Source organism: Sus scrofa, chromosome 15 (genome assembly GCF_054392235.1).
Source record: "Sus scrofa isolate SSC_HxYL_T2T_F1_AM1 chromosome 15, Sscrofa_HxYL_maternal_Yorkshire_Landrace_v2.0, whole genome shotgun sequence".
NCBI classification, from domain to species: domain Eukaryota; kingdom Metazoa; phylum Chordata; class Mammalia; order Artiodactyla; family Suidae; genus Sus; species Sus scrofa.
Window position 1 is genome coordinate 78,211,552 of NC_139397.1, and position 15,561 is coordinate 78,227,112.

Consider the following 15,561-nt stretch of genomic DNA (forward strand, 5'->3'; position numbering starts at 1 on the left):
TAAAAATACCTTCTTCATACCTATCTTACACATGAGGAAAACAAGAGACAGACAAAATCAAGTAGCATGACTTGTATGCTGGACTGGCACAACTGAGCAAATATCATTGGCTTCACTTTATTTTTCTTTCAAACTCTCCATTAAAATATATATAGTATAGGACAAATTTTTCTTCTGATGCTGAATAAAAATTCTGGTGGCCCCTAACTTTGTAGTGATCTTTAGGCAGTGATAAGATCTATATTTCTTTTAACTCACAAGACAGTCTCAATTTTGGTATTAGAACACCCAGTTCCAAACTTAATTGAGAGTCATAACTTTTCCATTCTCACAATTGGAGATAATTTCAGATAGGCAATGACACCCCAGTAAGTGGGTACTGTCAGTATCTTCTGTTATTTTCCGCTCCTTCTCCCTCAGCTTGCAAGGTGGTTTCTGGCTCTTCCAAAGACATTGTGCAGAGAGGAAAGAAATGAAAGAAGGCACATAAAGTACATTAGTATTATGTATGCTTGCTTCGCATTCTCTGAGTCTTAGGACTATTTGAAGATGACTTTCTTGTCTGGGAATTTCTGTAGATTCCTCAGAGGCTCCCTTTGCTGAGCCTTTCAAACAGTAGCCATTTCTCTAGCACCTGGTCTTCCTATAAGCCTCTTCACGGTGAGTTCCAGGTGGTACTCCTGGGCAGAATTTGAAGTGACTCCACTCCATTCTTGATCCTTTTGGTCCAGTGAATGAAAAACTTTCTCACATTTTGTGCTGGTTATGGGCAGGGGACCATTTCTATCCAGAGGGCCTCCATTTTCTCTCTCATCTGCTACCTCAGGCTTTCAGCACAGCTGCCTGCCTTGAGACTCCTCAAGATGTGTCAGATGCTAGTCTTTTGTGTTGCAAGCTGCTGAAGCTTCCATTAAGGTCTGTGAACAGTCCTGTTGAAACCCTTTTTTTCTAGATGAAAAGTGAGAAGCAAGCACTCCAGTCCATTTACAGTGGGATCCATAGCTTGGCAGCAGCTCTCATCAAAGAAATAACCATCTAGAAAGTCACTGTCAATCATTTCATAATTTCAAAGTGATGAGGAATTTCAAGAGACCTGAAATAGCTCTTGATAATTTTCATAGAGTCAGTCCCTTCCTCTGGAATCTCATACTTACCATGTCCTCGCACCTCAGGTGCAATTTCAGATACAAAGTCCTGTCTCAGAGGTAGCTCTAGATCACCTAGAGTGTTAGGAAAGTCTTCTGCACATGGGTCCTTCAGTTCCCAGCCAGGGAGTCTCTACCACATCAATCCTGCTACTTCTTTGTTTTAAATCATCGTTCACTATTGTATGAATTTAGTTTTTTATATCTTGCACTTTAGCAGAGATCAGAAACAGTTGCCATTTCCATATTTACACTCATATTCAAGTTAAAGTTAACCTAAAAAAGATAAGCCTTATTGGTAAAATCATCCTGAATTCCAATTGTTACTATTGGAGTAACTTCCCCCCAGATATTGTGATTTGATCTTTAGATATAACACACATGTCTTTTAGAAATAAAGAGGCCAGAAATAAAAGAACAGTCAAAATTCTTTACTTTTTAAACCGATAATATTTATATACTAATTCCATGATGTACTTAATCAGTAACTAAGTTTGTATCATGAACTTTTTAAATGATTTATATATATATACTTTTTCTCACATTACCCTCCATCATGTTTCACCACAAATGACTGGATATAGTTCCTTGTGCTATAAAGTAGGATCTCATTGCTTATCCATTCAAAATGCAATATTTTGTGTCTCTTGACTGCAGACTCCAAGTCTATCCCACTCCCTCCCCCTTCCCGTTGGCAACCACTAGTCTATTCTCCAAGTCCATAAGTTTCTTTTCTGTGGAAAGGTTCGTTTGTGGAATGTATTAGATTCCATATATGTGATATCATATGGTATTTGTCTTTCTCTTTCTGACTGACTTCACTTAATATGACTTAACCATCCATGTTGCTGCAAATAGCATTATTTTTCTTTTTTATGGCTGAGTAGTATTTCATTGTGTATATGTACCAATCCATGTATATTAATCCATTCATCTGTTGATGGATATTTGGGTTATTTCCACATCTTGGCTACTGTGAATAGTGCTGCAATGAACATATGGGTACATGTTTCTTTTAGAATGAAAGTTTTGTCCAGATACATGCCCAGGAGTGGGATTTCTGGGTCATATGGTAGTTCTATATTTAATTTTCTGAGGTACCTCCATACTGTTTTCCATAGTAGTTGTACCAATTTACATTCCCACCAAAGTTCAGGAGGGTACCCTTTTCTCCACACCCTCTACAGCATCTGTTATTTGTTAACTTATTAATGATGGCCATTTTGGCTTGTGTGAGGTGGGACCTCACAGTAGTTTTGATTAGCATTTCTGTAGTAATTAATGTTGTTGAGCATTTTTTTCATGTGCCTCTTGGCCATCTGTGTATCTTCTTTGGAGATATGTCTATTTAGGTCTTCTGCCCAGTTTTTTTGTTTGTTTGTTTTGTTTTATTGTTGTTGTTGAGTTATATAAATTGTTTGTATATTTTAGAGATTAAGCTCTTGTCAGTTGCATCATTTGAAACTATTTTCTCCTATTCTGTAGGTTTTCTTTTTTTTTTATGGTTTCCTTTACTGTTCAAAAGTTTGTAAGTTTAATTAGGTCCCATTGGTTTATTTTTGCTTTTGTTTCTATTGCCTTGAAAGATTGACTTAGGAAAACATTTGTACAGTTTATGTCAGAGAATGTTTTGCCTGTGTTCTCTTCTAAGGGTTTTTATGGTGTTCTGCCTTATGTTTAAGTCTTTAAGCCATTTTGAGATTATTTTTGTGCATGGTGTGAGGGTGCATTCTTGTTTCATTGATTTACATGCAAGCTCTCCAGCTTTCCCATCACCACTTGCTGAAAAGACTGTCTTTTTCCCATTTTATATTCTTGCCTCCCTTGTCAAAGATTAATTAACCATAGGGTTTATTTCTGGGTTCTCTATTCTATTCCATTAGTCTGTATGTCTTTTTCAGTACCAGTAGCACACTGTCTTAATTATTGTAGCTTTGTAATATGGTCTGAAGTCTGGGAGAGTTATGCCTCCTGCTTGGTTTTTGTTTCTTAGGATTGCTCTGGCAATTCTGGATCTTTTACGGTTCAATATCAATTTTTGGATTGTTTGTTGTAGTTCTGTGAAAAATGTCATGGGTAATTTGATAAGGATTGCATTGAATCTCTAGATTGCTTTGGGTAGTATGGCCACTTTTATGATATTAATTCTTCCAGCCCACGAGCATGGAATGTCTTTCCATTTCTTTGAATTGTCTTTAATTTCCTTGATTAATGTTTTATAGTTCTCCACATATAAGTCTTTCACCTCCTTGGTCAGGTTTATTCCTAGGTACTTAATTTTTGGGGGATTGATTTTAAAAGGCATTGTATTTTTGTATTCCTTTTCTAATATTTCATTTTTAGTGTACAAAAATTGCAACTGATTTCTGAATGGACTTTTTTAATGAGCTATGAAAACCCTTACATAAAATAATAAAGATAAATCATTTTGAACAAAGTGATATTTACATGAGCCACATTATATGTGTTACTAGTTATTTTCTATGAAGACTGTGAAAGTCCTCCACCCCAAAATAATATGAAAATTCCTCTTGAAATATAAAAAATTATCTTGAGATATTTGTGGAAAATACTGCAAGTGAAATAGTATGCTAAATTCATAAAAGCTATTATTAATTAGTTTCTACTGATATATTCTACTTTAAATATTCTTTTTGACTTTTATTTCACTTTGATATTTAGAATATTTATACCATAAATTTTAGATGTAATTTAATTTGATTTATAGAAAACTACTCCCAACTAATTTCTTGTAATAAAATGATAGATATATTAAAATTATAATGTATGAATATCTGAATTTTAAAAGTATATAATTTAGTAGACATTTATGCATATTACTGAAGTGACATTCACTTTAACACATATGTTTCATAGCACATTTAAAAATATAATTTGATATGAAAATATATGCTCTGTATAGTCAGTTTTATGGAAAATAACTAACTCTTGAAAACTTGATATAGTTGTATCAAAGTCTTTTGCTCTGTCATTACTGCCTGGTCATTCAAATATATACTTACTGAGTAGCTATTATATGCATAATAGTGCCATATACTATGAAGATAAGTAAAGTACATCACCATTTAAGCTTTCACTTTTGTTAGCTAAAGAAAACTTTTAATGGCAAACAGTGAATTATAATTCCAAACAATAAATAATTAACAAATAGCCTTCCCAAAGTATATGCAATAGGACTTTGTAGAATTCAGAGAGCTTAGTAGATAGCAGAGATGAAAACGACCCAATGGATTAACTGGAGAATGAGTTCCTCTTTCATGATTGCAAAGGATCTGAGGTGATTGAAGGAGAGATTTCTGAACACACACACACACACACACACCATGAACAAAATTTTAAAGGTATGGATGCCCATATTATATTTAGGAGACAGGGAATATGGCATAAACACAGAGAACAAATACCAGCATGTAAATTGGAAGGATGTTTTGGATCTGGACTGTGTCAATTCTTCAATGTCAGGAAAAAAAAAAAAAGCAGCTTCATCCTAAGGATAGGATTGTTAAGTGGGAATGATAAGGTGAAATCAATTCCGTAGAACTTTAGAAATGGGGTGAACTATTGAAAACTCATTAGGAGATTATTGTAGTGGTGTAGATTGAGAAGATCAAAAGAACCTCAGGTAGGATAAGGAGTGTGAGTGAAGATGAGTGGATGGATTCCAGGTACACTGAGGAAGAAATAGATAGGAAAAGGTGAATAGGTTCATCAGAGGAACAGGAGGAGGAAAAGTCAAAGAAAATGCAAAGATACTGGGAGGTGCTGTTGTAGCTGAGCATATTGATTTTTTTTTTTTTGTCTTCGGCATGTTTAGGGCCGCCCCCCGCAACATATGGAGGTTCCCAGGCTAGAGGTCTAATCAGAGCTGTGGTTGCCGGCCTACAACAGAGCCATAGCAATGCCAGATCTGAGCTAGGTCTGCACCCTACACCAAAGCTCATGGCAATGCCAGATCCTCAACCCACTGAGCAAGGCCAGAGATGGTACCCGCAACTTCGTGGTTCATAGTCAGATTCATTTCCTCTGCGTCAAGATGGGAACTCTGCATATTGATTTCTAATTGTAATTAGCAACTGGTTTTCTCTTAGAGAAATACTCTAAATTATTACTTTCATTTACATAGAATTAAGGATAAACAAAGTTTATAATTTGATTATGAGAGTTTACTATTAACTTGAAATTTTATATGCCAGTTATTTGTCATTAGAATCAAATTTTTAAAATTATCTTGGAGTTCCCATTGTGGCTCAGCAGAAACGAATCTGACTAGGATCCATGAGGACACAGGTTCGACCCCTGGCTTCACTCAGTGGGTTAAGGATCTGGCGTTGCCGTGAGCTGTGGTGTAGTTCACAGACACAGCTCGGATCTGGCATTGCTGTGGCTGTGGCGTAGGCTGGCAGCTGCAGCTCTAATTTGACCCCTAGCCTGGAAACCTCCATATGCTGCGGATGCAGCCCTAAAAATGCAAAAGACAAAATAAAAATAAAAATAAAATTATCTTGAGGAAATATTCCTTATTAATATAATCATTTTAGGTAAACTGGAAACTAACTGTTTTACAAAGTTATGAATTACACAATCTATATACCATCACAAAAGTTAGATAATAGAGTAATAGGTTATCTTTATCAGTTTATAAAAACTACAAATTTCCTTAAAAAATTACTTCTGGTTTTAACTACAAATCATGGCTACTTTCTGAAAGAATGAAAAAAATGGCATTTACATTCACTGAAAAATGCAGATACCTCAAAAGGGGTATCAGAACGACAGCATCTCTGATGGACAACATCTTCTGTTTCCTGAGGTTCCTTCCCTAAACTCCACACATATTGCTCCCTATCCTGCCCTGCAAATCCCTGGTAATGACTAAAATACATTTCAACTCAGCATTTTAGAAGCTAAAACTTTGGCAATATCTAAATAAGTGACTAGATATCAGAAACAGTTTTAGTAAAATATTTTGGGATGCATTTGCTAGAGTTTACCCACATCGTACTTTTGGGTGAGATGTTGCCCAGATATATAGTATAGTTTCTAATGTCCCAGAAACCTGTAATGTACTATGAAATATTTTGGCTGCTTAAATAGATCATCCGTGGACTGCCACTGAGATAGGACCATCTTGAGTTACAGGAGTAGATCTTATGCTTTTGTCACAACTATAACACTTTAAACAGGGTAACAGTAATTTTAAGGGCCTGATTTCTAGTTTTTAATTGTTTTTCCTAAAGCCATGAGTGCTTGTGTTTGTAAGATTGTGATGCTAGTATCAGTAAAGTGGGATTACCTACTAAAAGCAACCAACTATTGCTAGCTACCACTTTATCCTTTTCACTGCAGTTGATATTGAGCAAAGTTCATAGGCATTGATGGTAACAATAAGACTAGAATCATTGTCTTTGTTTTATTTATGGGCTAGGAATTACCAGCATAGAAGTGTATGTGAGGGGGTTAATTATGTTAAAATGAGGAAGGGGAGAAATATGATTGAAGAAAAAAGGGAAAAGGGGATTTGCCTAGGTGAGAAGATACAGGGGCACTTTAGATAGCATTGCAAAATATATTCCAAACAACAGTAAAGTAATAAGAAAGCTAAATTAAGAGGATGATCTAACAGTAATGTCAGTTAGGTATACTTTTGACTAGAACCAGAAAGAGTTATTAAGAAAGAATGGGAGTTCCCGTCGTGGCGCAGTGGTTAACGAATCCGACTAGGAACCATGAGGTTGCGGGTTCGGTCCCTGCCCTTGCTCAGTGGGTTAACGATCCGGCGTTGCCGTGAGCTGTGGTGTAGGTTGCAGACGCGGCTCGGATCCCGCGTTGCTGTGGCTCTGGTGTAGGCTGGTGGCTACGGCTCTGATTAGACCCCTAGCCTGGGAACCTCCATATGCCGCGGGAGCGGCCCAAGAAATAGCAAAAAGACAAAAAAAAAAAAAAGAAAGAATGGTTTATCACATATTGGGATGACAGTTTATCCCAAGAGCTATCCTTCTGAAGTAAAATGATAATAAAAACTAATACACATTGTAAATCAAATCAAAAAATTTTTAAAAAGTTAGAAACCTAATTAATACAAAATAGTGTTGGTTTATCACTAAAAGTATTTATACGTCATTGTCTATGCTATTACCTCACTCAGAAATTATTTCTACACAACAAGATCTGGACCTAGGAATAAAATTAGCCTCTAATGGATACATCTTTACCTCACTCCTTTAACAAATGAACTTAAATTTCAGGGGCTTTCCACACTCATTACTTTTCTTTAGAGTAAAAACTATGATAAAAATTGTGTAGTACCCAATTGTGCTCAAGGTTCCAATCTTAACACATGTGTCATTTGGCGTTATATCCTTTTATAAGGACAATCTTGATCAGAATTGGTGTATTTTCTATAGTATTGTAGACATTATATTATAGTAACCAGTATCTTGCGTTGAGAAATGTTCCCTCAAAAACGTTGGTATAACTGGTAAGGAGGCAGATGCAGTTTAAAAAAATTGAATAATAGTGAGGTCTCGTCTCGTCCCCATATTTTCTTTCTCACATTGATTGGAGAGTCTCTTAAATTTAGAACTTTGAAAGATATCATGTGAAACTAAACAAATTTTTTTTCTTTTTTTTGTCTTTTCCAGGACCACACCTGCGGCATATGGAGGTTCCCAGGCTAGGGGTCTAATCAGAGCTGTAGCCACTCGCCTATGCCAGAGCCACAGCAACACAGATCCGAGCCGCATCTGCGACCTACACCACACACAGCTCACGGCAATGTCAGATGCTTAACCCACTGATGGAGGCCAGGGATCGAACCCAAAACCTCATGGTTCCTAGTCGGATTTGTTGACCACTGAGCCACGCGGGAACTCCAAAATAAAACATTTAATTAAATGCAGCAATATTACTTGGGCATTATTTTAAGCATCTATAAAACGAATCAATGGCATCAGCGTAATTCTTCACTGGCAGTGATTCTTCTTTAGAGATTGATAAAACCTTTTAGCCATTAGGACCAGCAATATGAATGCGGGGTCTTTTTATATTTTTGTTTGCTTTTGTTCCACAGTTATTATCTGTAAGTGACTTGCCTTCATTTCTAATAGTATTATCTATAGTCTTCTGCATATCTTTAGTTTAGGTTTATAAAACACAAGACAAAGGCATTCCATCATCCATCCTATTATACCCTGCATCAACCTGCGGGTTTTTATTTTTCTGTCTAGGCAGGAAGAGGAGGACTTTTTACCTGTTGGATTTTGTTCTTGATGTGTGATGTAAACCTTACAAGATTTCTGTTTTTTTGTCTTTATCAACATTCCCTTTTTGAGTTTCTCTTTGCACATACTTTAACATGTTACATACATTTCCCCATCAGCCTCCCCATGCTAAAGAATGGTCTTTGGTTTCCAAGGCTCTCTGAAGCATCACCACACAGAGTGTGGTCCTCAGATCAACAGCATCAGCATCACCTGGGAGCTTGTTAGAAAAGTAACATTTAAGCTGTCCCACAGAATTCCTGAACTGTGAACCAGAATCTGTTATTTTAATCACGTCTCTGAAAGAATAGCACATGCCTAAATAAGAAACCACTGCTCTAAAGGATCTGCCTCAGCTCCATACCCTCTGAGATCTCATCTTTTTGCTCTTTCTGGCTATTGAGGTGCATGAAATATTATCCCTACTGATTACTCTAACGTCAAAGCCAGGACTGCAGCACCTGGTGACAGCTGTTTGTGCCTACATGGATGCTCAGATTCAGTGATCTTCTGATCTCTCCTCTCAGCACTTTGGACTTGAAAAGTCATCTTGCCAACTGCTCAAGTGACAGGAAGTGATTTTTAAAAAGAGAAAGAGGAGTCCCTGTTGTGGCTCAGCAGGTTAAGAACCCAGGTAGTATCCATGAGGAATCAATCCCTTGCCTTGCTCAAGTGGGTTAAGGATCTGGCATTGCCCCAATCTGCAGCATAGGTTGCAGATATGCCTTTGGTCTGGCATAGCTGTGGCTGTGGCATAGGCTGGCAGCTGCTGCTCTGACTCAACACTTAGCCTGGGAACTTTCATATGCCATGGTACAGCCCTAAAAAATAATAATAAAAATAATAAAAATGAAAGTTAAAAAAATAAGAGAAAGATACACTGTGCATTTCAGTATAGACTCATTATGACATGGAAACGGGCTACTGTTCTTCATTTATTGCTGTTTCTTTCTTAGATATGATGGACATCTTTCACACACAGTCAAATACAACCAAGAGGAGAATTACGAGGCAGATAATGATTTTGTGTTCTTTTGTGGAGGGATGCTTCAACTGAAAGGTAAACAATTTAGAAAATAAAATAAATAATATGTGTTATGGTTTATGAAGTATTAGAAAAACATATAATGAGATTATCTCTTAAGAATTGTGTAGCTTGTTGCTGACATACAGGTGGGCTGAAAGTTAAAAGCATCTAAGAGAAACTGGTCATGTATGAGAGGAATTTTCAGCCTCCTAGTCAATTAAGAATTCAGAAAGTATGTAATTACTGAATCTGATTGCAGTGATCATAGGCCAATATGAAGATGTAAATGTAAAGGATAACTAACACAAGTTGTACTCAATGATGTGTTATCTTTTATTTCCAAAGGTAGTTATACTGTTTTCCTAGACTGACACAAAAACCTCTTGTAAATTCTATATTATGAATAAATAGCGTTTACTTAATATCTATATCTACATTAAAAAATGTTGCTCCTGCAAAAAAATTTGATGTTTTTAGGTATTGGGTTATTATAAAATATAATTAAACCATTATTCAATTTAACATGAATGACTTTCTAAATTAAACTATATTTCATATTAATGTTAGTTTAGGATTTTCAATCTTGAAATTATGTTGTTACCTGTTTGTAAAAATGCAATTTAAAGCTCATCACTTTAAAATGAAGTTCCTTTCTGCAGATGTATAAAGAATGTAAATTCAAGCATGTATAATGTTTAAAGTTAAGAATTGATTTAAAATGATGTATTCTTCAGCTGCGACTAACTTTTTCAAGGTTTTGATAGTTGGTATCTTGATTCCTATGCTGAGGATAGCCCACCTGCAGTATTCCATGATGATTGCTCTACCCCAAGGCATCATGAGAGCTGTGGGGATATTGTTGATTACTGCAGTTGTTGAGGAGAACCAAAGTCATTTATTGGACAGGAGGTAGGACATTAGACATCTAGTACTCACAGGACAGTCCCTACAATGAAAAACTGTCCTGAATACCTCATGGTCTTTAAATGTCCATCCATATAGCCATTCTGAAAGTTGAAAATCCTGTTGAAAATCCTATTGAAAATGATTTGAGCATCAATTTACATTTTAAAACAAAGTACATCTGCATAGTTTAATATGTGCACCCATTTTTAAGAGTGAAAAAGCATGTAGATAAACGTAATCAAAATGATAGACTTTCAATGGCTGTAACTTGGTTTGGAATTTTACCAAGATTTAGCTCACCAACTTGGAAAAATCTTGTCAATCATCAGCAACAATTCTTCATGGTATTTAAGTCACTAATGGAATACCCTACATCTTGTAGGGCTGTGTTCCTGAAGTTCTTAAAGGGCCAAACATCTACTTACATCGCTATGTCTGGCACTTTTAAGAACTGTCAGGAAACACCTATACACAAGCACAGACACGCATGTATATATACATATTCTATCAATTTCTACTTTCCACTCATTTATTCTTTGTATTATGGTTAAAGCATTCAAGTTCATGTTTAAAAGTTATCTATAGGTAAGTTTTATTATCTATGAATTTTAATTCAGGGTAATATTAGGGGCATTATAATGTATTTTTTATTAAACAGCATATATTTGGTCTTGGTAGTCTTGAAAACCATTAGAAGCATTTTATCTCAGGTTGATTTTTGTCTTCCAGCAGGACAGCAGGACAGCTATTAATTTGTACTATAACCAGTTGTTCAGCAAAAGTTTGCTTTGGTAGGAGGGCAGATGCACATAACAGAAAATATATGGGGTAGTGTGTGGGAGATACATGCCTTGAATTGTTCTGATGCACTCCTACTTGCTGTGTGGTTTGGGGTGAGTCAGTACATTTCTCTGGGCCTGTATCTTCTTTCTATCAAAGTGTTGGGATTATGATAAACTCTAAAATCCCCAAGATACCATGTTATTATAGGTAAAAATATTTCCATGGTATGGGATCTACACACAGAAACCTGAATATGTCCTTTGCGGTATTCCTAGTTTTTGATATATCTTCTTTGGTCTTTTTGAAAGTTGCATTTGAACCTATTAAGCAATATAACATTAACTTTTCAATAACTATATTTTCCATACTTAGCAAACCATTTACATTTATTTTAAGGAATATATTAGCAGCAAGATAAATATTTGTAATCATTGCAGACTCTTCTTTGGCAAAACCATTAGCATAGGTTCTCATTTTTATCACACATATAAATGTACAGGGACACACGTATATGATAGTGGGTGCAAAGGTGTCTGTGTATACACATATATAGATTTACTTCTGATATTTTGAAGGGTATGTGTAGCCATGTATTTTAATAGTCGATTTCCTTAAAGCTCAGACAAGATTTTCTGAGTGAAATATACATAGTAATACATGAGAAAATTACTTGTCCCCAGGTCATATAAAGAGTTGGTTGGAAAAGAGCACATTCATCTTTATCTTTGAGGTATGCCAGCATTCTCTCCTTCAATTCCCATTTCCTTCCTCCCTCACCCACATGCACCTTGCCACCTTTTTTCTTTAAATTATCAAGAGGAGGCCATGAGATGAGGAATACTTCACTGCAGGTGGGTGATATGAAACTGACAAGTAGTTTATAAACTAGCCCTACCCTATTGCTTGGAGAAGCTTTATAACTGATTGTTTTAATACCAAAGTGACACCAAAGGGGGTCAAGTAAATAAATATGCAAGCCTCACCAGTTCAAAATAATAAAATTCCAATGTGTGCAAGCCTGCTTGTTGAACATATGTTTGAGGCACGGCTAAGCCATCTGGCTCAGTGTCAAGCATTTACACCAACTGCAGTCTTACAGTACCTGACAGCAGAAAAGCTTTATTCCCCTGGTGTTTGGGCACAAATGGAGAAATATTATTGAAATGATTATCTGCATCAAGACTCAGATTTGCTTTGACATTTAGCTGGCTCTGTTTAATCCAAAGGGTTGTCTGAATGAATAAAGAGAAGGGTTCCTCCAGAAGATGCTGCGAGCAGCCAGGGAAAGCCAAATGATTAATGAGACTGAAAGGCAGGGTGGACCTGCCCACCTCCACCCAGACCTCAGTGCCAAGAACTGAATATGAAATTAGTCTAAAGCTTTCTGTGGCTTGTCAGGAAGATTCTTCCAACCTCACATAGGCTCTCATTTTGGACCTCTGGAAACAAAAGGAACTGATGCCTTATCCAACATGGAGGAAATAGAGAGGCTGGGAGAGAGCTTCATGTTATAATCAGAACATTTCACATTCAAACACCTTTTGCTTTCAACACCTCTACCAAAAGCATTTAGATAGTATGTTAGGAGTAGAATCTCTTGTCAGAAAGCTACAGTTTGTTAAATTGTTTCTGTTTTGGCAGCTGGTTTCTACATGTGATGGCCCTTATATCAAGATAATTTCATTTGGTTTAGCATGCCATCTTCCACTGGATATTCTGTGCTGTCATTAATTTTAAAATGCTGTCTTAAGCTGAGTCTCTTGAAAAACTAGGTGCAGTGCTTCAGTATTCACCTACGCTAATAAAAGTCAGAGGTTTAGTCAAAAAGGGACCAGAATCAAGAGTATCTACTGGAAAATACAATAATACTGATAGTAATAGAACAAATACCTTTATTCGGAACTATTTATCAAAGAATTATACTTCATATCTGCTTATGTGATTTTTCAGGTGTACTGTACCTTTTGGAGGGAGAGTTTTAGTAATGATTATTGATTTAGATTTGAAATTACTTTGGTGATTTGGATTTAATAAGAATGTTAGACATGATTTCCTCCTCACTCTTACTTTTAATTAACTTTTTATAGAGATATGAATGAATTCTAATGAACACAATTGGCAAGCTAATTGATTTGTTTCAGAGCACAGTGAGTGATCAGTATGCTGGCAGCATTGTGATATACTACTCAAGGATGTCAAACAGTTTTTGGGTTAATTTTCTGGCAGAGGTTAGTTGGGGAAACTGCTTAAAATATGTACTGTTTTTGATTTTCAAATAAGTGCCTGTTTTTTAAAAATTCAGTGAATTAAAAGATATCTATTGCTGTGAATTTATAGTGTCTTTAAATTATCACCTTGCCACTGGGGAGTTGTTTTGTGTATTCTGTGCATATTAACAGAATACTTTTACATGTGTTATGCACATGAGAATATTAAAGACAATTTTAAGAAGATAAAGCATTCTTATTGCAAGAAGAAAGCCAAGAATGTGCTACTCTGTTTAAAAATTTATTTTTAAGACTTGCCACAAAATTAAGAGTGGTCAAAACAAATCCTGAAAGCACCCATGTAAAGAAAAATAAAGCACAACTCCAAGAGGTTACTGTTTTGCTAGGGATCTCACTTTAAAGGTTTTGCTTAAATAAATCCCAGTGAAATGACATTCTTTTATAGTGTTAAGAACAATGAGCGGGTGAGAAAATATATTATGACATAGTTAAACACAGGGCTATAATTTCTAAACTGCATAAATTACATGTTTTCTCCTATTATGATACAGACAGCCAAACCGAACATTTTTGAAAGAAAATGACCAACGTATGATTAATTGCAAGCTCACAGATTTTGCAGCTTCAAAAGTAAATCAACTGCTAAGAAGTGCTAACTTGCTAAAATATAAACTAATTTTAGTCTCTAGATATTAAAATATAATCCATCTTCTTCCTCCATTGGGAAAGCTAATTAGAAATTGTGACTGGCAGGAGGAGTGGAACCCAGAGAACATCAGAATTAAGTTCACGTGCTTAAAACCTGAGCCTGGAAAAAGTGGCCAGATTTCTTATTCTTTACATTTCACATATTTGAGATTTCTGAAGCCAGCTTATGGTAATGGCTGCTGCCCAAATGTGCAAGTGACAGAAGAGAGAGTTTGTGAAAAGAACACGTTTAGTTAACATAGAATGCTACAAATATAATGCAGAAATACAGAGAAATGGTTCATGGACATTAGTACACTTCTTCTCAAAAGACCTGACTATTCTCATTTAAGACATCTAACAGCTGGATGTTGGAAAGGCCATCAAATAAGTGGCATTTGTGTTCTGAATCTTTATATTCTAGAAAACCTTCCAAAATATGATTTAGTCTTGATTTCAAGTTGTTTTTGTCTATGCTTTGGTGACTCTTCCCTTGGAGGTTAAGGTGAAAATGATGTGGTTGGAAATGCATGCTGAATAAATGGACTGTCTGTCCTACTCACACATTCAGAACACTTGCTGACAATTTTGTATTTGCTATTTTATATGGCTAATATTTTATTTCACAGAATTTTAATTTTGCTGTATTTTTAAAAATATGAATACACTGTTGAACCTTTTTGCAAAAGGTGTGTAAGATTTTTCATTTAAATAAATGATGGATAGCAGAAATGCAAGAAGATTCCCTGCTAATATTATGATTTAGTATGAATAAGAGAGTGAATTAGAATTGCATAATTTCAAGGAGCTGCTGTCTTATAATAATAACCCATTTTCTGTATTTACAATTGAAGGAATAGATCCAGGCAAACATTTCATAATAGAACTAGAAGACTACCAAATGCAGAGCTGATATTCTATGAGCATTGAAAAATATCAAATTATGATGAAAATTCTCCAGTGGATATTTTTATGTACACTGAGGGTAGATGTACTTATCTGACATTGAGATTGGTTGCAATATAGTTTTTAAAGAATAGCATGGGTTTCCCAAAGGAATTTTAATTAAATTCAGTTCGCATAACAAGACAATGAATTTCCCAAGTTTAGTTTTAACAAAAACTATACACATTCGTTTTCCTACCCTTAATGAATAATCATTTTAACCAGCCAGAATTCCAAACCCTATAGCAGTGTTTATAGTGAATTAATAATAATTGTGAGAGGCATTATTATATAGTGATTAAGAAATACACCACCAGTGTTTTTATCCTAGCTCTACCTCTTCACAGCCGTGAAATGTTGCAATAATTATTTAAAATATCTACCTTCATTTTCTCATCTACAAAGTAAGGATAGCAATAGTACCCACCTCACAGCATTGTTAATAAGGATTAAAGATATTAATACATGTAAAACAATTGCACTAGCATATAGCCTAAAGTAAGTGTTTAATAAATATCAAAGCACATACACATCCCAAACATTACGAATTTTACTGTATA

General features: G+C 35.5%; 1 long non-coding RNA gene across 1 annotated transcript in view; it reads left to right on the forward strand.

Annotated features, from left to right (window-relative positions):
- The window catches only part of LOC146395929 (uncharacterized), a 157,376-nt gene extending 142,583 nt beyond the window's left edge, over positions 1–14,793 (forward strand). Inside the window, exons 4-5 of the long non-coding RNA XR_014828998.1 lie at positions 9,382–9,485; positions 12,368–14,793. This is a non-coding gene — a long non-coding RNA (uncharacterized LOC146395929). The remainder of the gene's footprint in view (positions 1–9,381; positions 9,486–12,367) is intronic.
- The last annotated feature ends 768 nt before the right edge of the window (positions 14,794–15,561 follow it).